We start from the raw sequence: 11,474 nt of genomic DNA, 5'->3' as shown, positions 1-11,474 counted from the left end.
TACTCCATCGAAATTAGAAACTTAGTAATGAAATCAAAACAAAAAATTACTGGAGCTTGCCATATCAGGTGAGAACCACGTCCTCTTAATAAAATATTTAGTGACCAAACCTTGATCCACGATGACTCTGTGAGTCATTATCAGCAACGTACACCGACCATACAAAATTTTGAGCCGTTCGCCTTAATACTTTGCGATAGGAATAAGAGACAACAAATGGCTTTTTCGGTAATTCAGTAAATACAGGCAACGATACGTAGTTTGTGCAGTTGATTTTATGCTAGCTGATGCCCTTGCATGAACCTGTTAAAAACGGCGCATTTGAAAATTCGTATTTTCAAACATAAAAATGTGCGGAATACTTATTAATACTCTCACTGAGGAGTGATATAGCCAAAATTATCGATTTATATTATTCAGGTACAAAAAGATAATGAATCGTGTAAAAATAAAATTAATTTATTAATTGCGAATAGTTTTGAAATCCAACGGATTATTCCAAAAGTGATAGCTTTAGTACATTTGACGCAATTTATTACTACTATATCCTATAAATTAAAAAAAATCCACAAGTATAATAAAACAATAACACAATAATTATATTTTACATAAATAACTTACAATAATATTTAAGCTAGCACAGTTGGTTTTTGTGCAACTACTTTTCAAATGTTGCAAGTTTTGCGCAAAGTTGTTGCAACAGTGATGCTTTTTCGAAGTTGCATCATGCAAACTACGCAGTTTGCTTTACCGAAAACGCTCAAAGTGAAAGTTTCCATCGATCATCTGAAGTAAGCTTTTATCTCACCATCTACGAATATATACCATAGGATGAGGGTACGGTGGCAACACTACTAACTCTAAAGGCACATTCGCATAAAACTTTCTTCGCTTTACGTGAACGTAGAACAAAGAAGCGCAGAAACCAAAGGGTATGCCACAATGAACGCGTTGTATTCAGTGCTTCTCTCTTATATAAATGACGACGGTTGCTGGGCAAAGCATAAGAATATGAGAGTTGCCCAACATTTAGCTTGGATTCGCGTCGAAAAGTTTTTATTTTAACGTATTCGTACAAATTTAAATCATAATTTTCTGTCAAAATAAATGTTCGACGTAAATCGAGGCAAAAGTTCTATGTGCATTGGCCATAATACGTTTTGGGCGTGCTATGTGTCATTATTCAACTAGCTACATACATATGTACATATGTATATAATTATATCCTTATAAGTGCCTCTATTAGTTTTAATAAAATTTGCAATCGTGGTTTCATTGCGTGATCATATTTTCTTATTTGAAATTTAATTAGAAGATTTTTTCATAGATGTAATTTTTTACCTTTAATAATTTACAACAATAGCCGAATTTTTTTAGTATGCTGGAAAATACACATAGTATATGAATAATTATAATGAATAATAATACAAAATATAATGTTTTCACAGGTGAAAAACAAATATGCATTAAAATTCAAATTTAAAAAAAATATATACATAATATCTCGTAGTGACGGCATTTTAGATTTCATGACAAAAATAGCACACTAAAACTGTTTGTTTCTTTGTAGAAAAAATAAAACTCGAGCTTTTAAAAATTAAAAAAAAAAAACTTTAGTTTACTTGTCGACTATTCTAAATATTCTGTATGTATAGAATGGAAACAACAGAAATTTAATTGTTTTACAAATGTATTTTTTGGAAAAATAAGATTTCACTGTTTAAGATAATTGTTGCACATAGTTTATTTACTAATTCAATAATTAAATATGAGCAATAACATTTACATATGCTCACAATTATCATTAAACTAATAACTATACACATAAAAACATATGTTTCTATTTAATAACTAGTTTCCATAATTTTTAAAATTTATGTTTTGTATACTACTTTGCTAAATTGGAGACAAACCACCAAAATTACAGTTAATTGCTAGCAATGTATGGCATAAAATATATTCAGAAATCAACTGCTAAATATAAGCGATATGCAGTATCTGTTGGCAATATTGTTAGCAATTCAGATTTTCAGCAATCTTTAATTGCATGTCGAATTGCCCCATTACGTTGCTCGAACGCACCCATTCTGTCGTAATGCTGAAAACAGTCACCGACACAAAGCCGTAGACCGAATCAGCTGATACAACATATCTTATGAGAGCCCAATGTATGTGTTGAGGTGATGTTAAAATTTAATGAACTTTTAATTATTTAAAATCATTGGGTTTTGCATCGATTCGCAAAAAGTTAGGGTTTTTTTTCGCTTGATAATTTCAATTCGTCTAGATTTTCATTTATAAATGGCTTTCGTTTTTGGTACCACACCTTCATCCATTCTCTTTCTTATTCCAGGAGCCATTTTGAACACACGAGATATGTATGAAAATATTGAAAGAGGAACGATTCCAATAATAACTTGAAACGATTTGTCGGTAAAAACGAGCAAGCTGTTTTCACGTGTATTTGGTATGCAACTCTTCCGGAAAAAAACAGTTTTTTACATTGAAATTGGGATTGGTAAATTTTTAAGCGAGATGTAGCCCGAATTTCGATATAAAGAAAATGTTGTGATTAATTTAGTAATTAATCGATTGATCAGAACAAAAAATTCGATGCAATTGAATCGGTTTCTAAAGAAAAATACGCGATTAAAGCTAATCCTTTGATTAATTTTGCTATCCCTAGATACGAAGTCGGTTCTACTACGTCGACATTAGCAACGTAGTAATGAAATCGGAATAGAATAATTACTACAGCTCCCATATCAAGTGAGAACCACGTCCTCTTAATAAAATATTTTGTGACCAAACCTTGATCCGCGATGACGCTGTGAGTCATTATAAGCACCGTACACCACCCATTCAAAAATTAAAGAAAACAAATGGCTTTTTCGGTAATTCAGTAAATACAGGCAACGATGCGCTGTGCAATTGATGCTGGTTCATGCATGGGCATCAGCATGAACCTGTTAAAATCGGCGCATTTGAAAGTTTGCATTTTCAAACATAAAAATGTGCGAAATACTTATTAATATTCACAGTGACGAGTAAGATAGCCAAAATTATCGATTTATATTATAAATGTAGAAAGAGATAATGAATCGTGTAAAAAAAAGGAAATTTATTAATTCCGAATAGTTTTGAAATCAAACGGATTATTCCAAAAGTGAAAGCTTTAGTACACTTGACGCAATCTACTTCTACTATATCCTATAAATTAAGAAAAAAAATCCACATTATAATAAACAATAGTATACAAATTATATATAAAATAAATAACTTACAATAATATTTAAGCTAACACAGTTGATGTTTGTACAACCACTTTTCAAATGTTGCAAGTTTTACGCAACAATTACAACAGTGATGCTTTTTCGAAGTTTCAATTATGGCAAAGGTGCCAGGTTTGATATTTTGAAATGGTTGCATCATGCATACTGCGGAGTTTGCGTTACTGAAAACGCTCAAAGTGAAAGTTTCCATCGATCGTCTGAAGTGAGCTTTTATCTCACCACCACCGACTGCATACCATAAGATGACGGTACGGTGGCAACACCTCCAACTATAAAGGCCCATTCACATACAACTTTCCTCGCTTTACGTGACAGTTCATACTGAAACAACGAAGCGCAGAAAAAAAGGGTATGCCACAATGAACAACGCGTTCAGTGCTTCTCTCTTAAAAAATTGACGACGGTTGCTGGGCAAAGCAAAAAAATATAAATGACTGACCTTAAGCGAAGCAAAAGTTCTAGGTGAGTTGACCATAATACGTGCAACCCAGCCATGCAACCCCACACCATAATTCCGCCACCTTCGTGTTTAACTGTACCATCAAGATTTTGCTTTTCAAGTTCAGTTCCTGACTTGCGCCACACAATTTAGGCCAAAAATGCAAAATTTACTTTCATCCGAAAATATTACTTGTCTCCAGAATTCCGGCGACTTATTTATATAATTATGAGTAAATTCAATGCGCTTTCGCCTGTTTACAAGTGAAATATATGGTTTCTTTCGAGCGACTCTACCATGATATCCAGCTTTTCGTAAAATTTTTCTAGTAGTTTCGGCACAAATTGTTTTTTTAATAGTTATATTTACGTTTTCACTAATCTTTGTGGACGTAATTCGAGGGTTAACTTTCCCCATATTTATTATTTTCCGTTCTTCCTGGGCTGATAATATTTTCGGACGGCCAGATCGCGGTTTTGACGTTAAAATTCCGGTTTTTTTTAAATTGTTTATGACGCCCCGGACCGAAGAATACGTTCTTCCAATAGTTTGCCCAATTTTTCTGAAACTTTCGCCATCTCTCCACAACTTAATTATAATTTTTCTTACCGACAGACTAATTTTTTTTCCTTTGGATTCCATTATTTTAAATATTATTAAAACGCGTCACGAGCTCTTTAAACGACTAAATATATTAAGACACAATAGAATCTACGCAAAAAGAACGAGCAAATACATGAGAAGTAACGGTATTTTCAATTCAAGCTAACTGAACGCAGACTTAATGGTGCCTATGTTTACTTGTTCTTGTACTAAAATCCCGTTATCACAAAAATGAAAATTGGAATATACATTTTTGTTTTGCATATTGAACTTAAGAATATAAAGAAGAAATACAAAAAAGAATTGAACTGAATTACCTATTAACATTGTGCCGAAATTTGTTTAGAATGCTGGAAAACACACATAGTATATGAATAATTATAATGTATAATAACACAAAATATAATGTTTTTACAGGTGTAAAACAAATATGCATTAAAATCTTAATTTAAAAAAAATTAAACATAATATCTCGTAGTGGACGGCATTTTAGATTTCATGACAAAAATAGCACACTAAAACTGTTTGTTATATGTAGAAATAATAAAACTCGAGCTTTTAAAAATTAAAATAAAATTTAGTTTACTTGTCGACTATTCTAAATATTCTGTATTGCATCGACAGTATTCAGACATAAACAAAACATGTTACAATAGGCGTGTTTTATTTGACCAGCACGTTAAGCTATTAGCTTATTGTGTATGGGAGACTTAGCCAACGTATTTATATTAGCTTGTCAAAACCTATCTTAGCTTGTATGTATATTGCACTAGAGTCATAGCGCCTGTTTGCTCCTTTGAACCGTTTAAAATTTTAGGAGGATGACAAAAAAATATGTATATGTATAGAATGGAAATAACAGAAATTTAATTGTTTTACAAATGTATTTTTTGAAAAATAAAATTTCACAGTTTAAGATAATTGTTGCATATAGTTTATTTACTAATTCAATAATTAAATATGAGCAATAACATTTACATGTGCCCACAATTATCATTAAACTAATAACTATAAACATAAAAACATATATTTCTATTTAATAACTATTTTCCATAATTTTGAAAACTTATGTTTTGAATACTACTTTGCTAAATTGGAGACAAACCACCAAAATTACAGTTAATTGCTAGCAATGTATGGCATGAAATATATTCAGACATCAATTGCTAAACATAAGCAATATGCAGTATCTGTTGGCAATATTGTTAGCAATTCAGATTTTTAGCAATCTTTAATTGCATGGCGAGATGCCCCGTTACGTTGCTCGAATGCTCCCATTCTGTCCTATTGCTGAAAACAGTCACCGACGCAAAACGGTAGACCGAATCAGCTGATACAACATATCTTATGAGTGCCCAATGTATGTGTTGGGGTGATGTTAAAATTTAATGAACTTTTAATTATTTAAAATCATTGGGTTTTGCATCGATTCGCAAAAAGTTAGGGTTTTTTTTTCGCTTAATAATTTCAATTCGTCTAGATTTTCATTTATAAATGGCTTTCGTTTTTGGTACCACACCTTCATCCATTCTTTTTCTTATTCCAGGAGCCATTTTGAACACGCGAGATATGTATGAAAATATTGAAAGAGGAACGATTCCAATAATAACTTGAAACGATTTGTCAGTAAAAACGAGCAAGCTGTTTCCACATGTATTCGGTACTCTTCCAGAAAAAAACAGGTTTTTACATTGAAATTGGGATTGGTAAATTTTTACGCTAGATGTAGCCCGAATTTCGATATAAAGAAAATGTTGTGATTAATTTAGCAATTAATCGAATAATCAGAACAAAATATTCGATGCAATTGAAGCGCTTTTTAAAGAAAAATACGCGATTAAAGCTAATCATTTGATTAATCTTGCTATCCCTAGATACGAAGTCGGTTCTACTACGTCGAAATTAGCAACGTAGTAATGAAATCGGAATAGAATAATTACTGCAGCTTGCCATATCAAGTGAGAACCACGTCCTCTTAATAAAATATTTTGTGACCAAACCTTGATCCGGGATGACTCTTATCAGCACCGTACACCGACCATACAAAATTTTGAGCCGTTCGCCTAAATACTTTGCGATAGAAATAAAATAAAACAATTGGCGCTGTTGATTTTATGCTGGTTGATGCCCTTGCATGAACCTGTTAAAAACGGCCCATTTGAAAATTTGCATTTTCAAACATAAAAATGTGCGAAATACTTATTAATATTCTCACTGACGAGTAAGGTAGCCAAAATTATCGATTTATATTGGAAAAAAACAAAGAGATAATGAATCGTGTAACACAAAAGAAATTTTTTAATTGCGAATAGTTTTGAAATCAAACGGATTATTCCAAAAGTGATAGCTTTAGTGCATTTGACGCAATCTATTTATTATATATATTATACTATAAATTAAAACAAATAGACAAGTATAATAAAACAATAATACAAAAGTTATATTTAACATAAATAACTTACAATACTATTTTAGCTAGCACAGTTGGTTTTTGTGCAACTACTTTTCAAATGTTGCAAGTTGTGCGCAAAGTTGTTGCAACAGTGATGCTTTTTCGAAGTTTCAATTTTCGCAAAGCTGCCAGGTTTGCTTTTATGAAATGGTTGCATGCATACTACGCAGTTTGCGTTACCGAAAACTCTTGAAGTGCAAGTTTCCATTGATCGTCTGAAGCGAGCTTTTATCTCACCACCTACGACTATATACCATAGGGAGAGGGTACGGTGGCAACATTACCAACTCTAAAGACCCATTCACATACGACTTTCTTCGCTTTACGTGATAGATCATACTGAAACAACGAAGCGCAGAAAACAAAAGGTATGACACAATGAACGCGTTGTATTCAGTGCTTCTCTCTTATATAAATGACGACGGCTGCTGGGCAAAGCATAAAAAGATGAGAGTTGCCCAACATTTTGCTTGGCTTCGCGTCGAAAACTTTTTATGTGAACGTATTCGTTCAAAAGCGTACAGAAAATTTAAATGATAATGTTCTGTCAAAACGTCGATCGACGTAAATCGAGACAAAAGTTCTATGAGAATTGGCCATAATACGTTTTGGGTGTGCTATCTGTCATTATTCAAATAGCTACATACATATGTACATATATACTTATATCCTAATAAGTGCCTATATTTGTTTTAATAAAATTTGCAATCGTGTTTTCAATGCGTTATCATATTTTCTTATTTGAAATTTAATTAGAAGATTTTTCCATAGATGTAATTTTTGACCTTTTATAATTTACCACAATAGCCGATTTTTTTTAGTATGCTGGAAAATACACATAATATATGAATAATTATAATGAATAATAATACAAAATATAATTTTTTCACAGGTGAAAAACAAATATGCATTAAAATTTAAAATTAAAAGAAAATTATACATAATATCTCGTAGCGGAATTTTAGATTTCATGACAAAAATAGCACACTAAAACTGTTTGTTACTTTGTAGAAAAAATAAAACTCGAACTTTTAAAAAATTAAAAAAAAAACTTAAGGCCACTTGTCGACTATTCTAAATATTCTGTATTGCATCGACAGTATTCAGACATAAACAAAACATGTTACAATAGACGTGTTTTATTTGACCAGCACGTTAAGCAAATAACTTATTTTGTATGGGAGACTTAGCCAACATATTTATATTGGCTTGTCAAAACCTACCTTAGCTTGTATGTATATTGAACTGTTTGATCCCTGGAACCGTTTAAAAATTTTAAGTGGATGACAAAAATGTATATGTGTAGAATGGAAACATTAGAAATTTAATTGTTTTACATATGTATTTTTTGGAAAAATAAGATTTCACAGTTTAAGATAATTGTTGCATATAGTTTATATACCAATTCAATAATTAAATATGAGCAATAATATTTACATATGCTCACAATTAGTTTTACACATACAAACATATGTTTCTATTTAATAACTATTTTCCATAACTTTTAAAACTTATTTTTTGAATACTACTTTGCTAAATTGGAGTTTACGCAAAAAAACATAAAATATTGGCATTTCATCTTTGCTGGCATTACGCATGTATATGTTGCCTATTCAAAATTAGTGTACAAATCAAAACTGCTGTGTCAAACCACCAAAATTACAGTTAATTGCTAGCAATGTATGACATGAAATATATTCAGACATTAATTGCTAAACATAAGCAATATGCAGTCTCTATTGGCAATATTGCTAGCAATTCAGATTTTCAGCAATCTTTAATTGCCTGTCGAGATGCCCTGTTACGTTGCTCGAACGCACCCAAAACAGTCACCGACGCAAAACCGTAGACCGAATCAGCTGATACAACCTATCTTATGAGAACCCAATGTATGTGTTGGGTTGATGTTAAAATTCAATGAACTTTTTATTATTTAAAATCATGGGCTTTGAATCGAATCGATTTCGCTTGATAATTTCAATTATTCTAGAAGACTTTCATCTTTCATCATCATTTACATTCTTTTTTTCAATAAAACAACAACAGCCGCTTCCGATCACGACATGACAACCGAACGCTGTGAGAGTCAATATAAAATGATGTTTGACGTAATTTATTCGAATCCTTGAGGGCAGGTACAAATGAAGTTCACCCACGCATATGTAATGCTTGAATCAATAATTTGATCATATCCATGGGTCTTTATATAGACGACTAGGAATGGCAACAAACAAACCAAATTATTAACCTATTAATGAATCAAATAATTAATTGTAGAAGCAAAACAGTGATTTCAATTAATTGCAAGATATTAATCGAATAATCGTTAATGTTAAAAATTGAAATAGCTTCATTTCAATTTTTATATAGATTATAACCGCATACATTATACATATATGATATTGTACAAAACTGACATAATAAATATACATATTTTCCAACAAACTCCTGCTACTGAACAGTATTGCCTTATTACTCTCTTCAATTGCTTTCGCTACGGCATTATTGCTGGTATATGACTGCGGCACCGAAAATGTATGAAAAACTTATCTATGCATCTTTTATTATAATTCATTTATACTTAAGCTTTATTTGTTGAATCATGTTGGTTATGTTATTTGAAATCTTCTGCTTTTTCGCACAAAAAGTACATTTTACAAAATTTGCATCGTCGGTTGTTGTGAAACATTTCCAAATTTTACTGTACACAGGAGCCATTTTGAACACGAGAGATATGTATGAAAACATTGAAAGAGGAACGATTCCAATAATAACTTGAAACGATTTGTCGGTAGAAACGAGCAAGCCGTTTCCACATGTATTTGGTTTGAAACTCTTCCAGAAAAAAACAGTTTTTTACATTGAAATTGGGATTGATATATGTTTAAGCGAGAAAATGTTGTGATTAATTTAGTAATTCATCGATAATCACAACAAAAAATTCGATGTAATTAACATGCTTTCTGAAGAAAAAGATTAAAGCTAATCATTTGATTAATCATGGCATCCCTAAATACGAAGTCGGCTCTACTCCATCGAAATTAGAAACTTAGTAATGAAATCAAAACAAAAAATTACTGGAGCTTGCCATATCAGGTGAGAACCACGTCCTCTTAATAAAATATTTAGTGACCAAACCTTGATCCACGATGACTCTGTGAGTCATTATCAGCAACGTACACCGACCATACAAAATTTTGAGCCGTTCGCCTTAATACTTTGCGATAGGAATAAGAGACAACAAATGGCTTTTTCGGTAATTCAGTAAATACAGGCAACGATACGTAGTTTGTGCTGTTGATTTTATGCTAGCTGATGCCCTTGCATGAACCTGTTAAAAACGGCGCATTTGAAAATTCGTATTTTCAAACATAAAAATGTGCGGAATACTTATTAATACTCTCACTGAGGAGTGATATAGCCAAAATTATCGATTTATATTATTCAGGTACAAAAAGATAATGAATCGTGTAAAAATAAAATTAATTTATTAATTGCGAATAGTTTTGAAATCCAACGGATTATTCCAAAAGTGATAGCTTTAGTACATTTGACGCAATTTATTACTACTATATCCTATAAATTAAAAAAAATCCACAAGTATAATAAAACAATAACACAATAATTATATTTTACATAAATAACTTACAATAATATTTAAGCTAGCACAGTTGGTTTTTGTGCAACTACTTTTCAAATGTTGCAAGTTTTGCGCAAAGTTGTTGCAACAGTGATGCTTTTTCGAAGTTGCATCATGCAAACTACGCAGTTTGCTTTACCGAAAACGCTCAAAGTGAAAGTTTCCATCGATCATCTGAAGTAAGCTTTTATCTCACCATCTACGAATATATACCATAGGATGAGGGTACGGTGGCAACACTACTAACTCTAAAGGCACATTCGCATAAAACTTTCTTCGCTTTACGTGAACGTAGAACAAAGAAGCGCAGAAACCAAAGGGTATGCCACAATGAACGCGTTGTATTCAGTGCTTCTCTCTTATATAAATGACGACGGTTGCTGGGCAAAGCATAAGAATATGAGAGTTGCCCAACATTTTGCTTGGATTCGCGTCGAAAAGTTTTTATTTTAACGTATTCGTACAAATTTAAATCATAATTTTCTGTCAAAATAAATGTTCGACGTAAATCGAGGCAAAAGTTCTATGTGCATTGGCCATAATACGTTTTGGGCGTGCTATGTGTCATTATTCAACTAGCTACATACATATGTACATATGTATATAATTATATCCTTATAAGTGCCTCTATTAGTTTTAATAAAATTTGCAATCGTGGTTTCATTGCGTGATCATATTTTCTTATTTGAAATTTAATTAGAAGATTTTTTCATAGATGTAATTTTTTACCTTTAATAATTTACAACAATAGCCGAATTTTTTTAGTATGCTGGAAAATACACATAGTATATGAATAATTATAATGAATAATAATACAAAATATAATGTTTTCACAGGTGAAAAACAAATATGCATTAAAATTCAAATTTAAAAAAAATATATACATAATATCTCGTAGTGACGGCATTTTAGATTTCATGACAAAAATAGCACACTAAAACTGTTTGTTTCTTTGTAGAAAAAATAAAACTCGAGCTTTTAAAAATTAAAAAAAAAAAACTTTAGTTTACTTGTCGACTATTCTAAATATTCTGTATGTATAGAATG

The sequence above is a fragment of the Bactrocera oleae genome, chromosome 3 (assembly GCF_042242935.1).
Source record: "Bactrocera oleae isolate idBacOlea1 chromosome 3, idBacOlea1, whole genome shotgun sequence".
NCBI lineage: Eukaryota > Metazoa > Arthropoda > Insecta > Diptera > Tephritidae > Bactrocera > Bactrocera oleae.
This window is presented reverse-complemented; position numbering follows the sequence as displayed.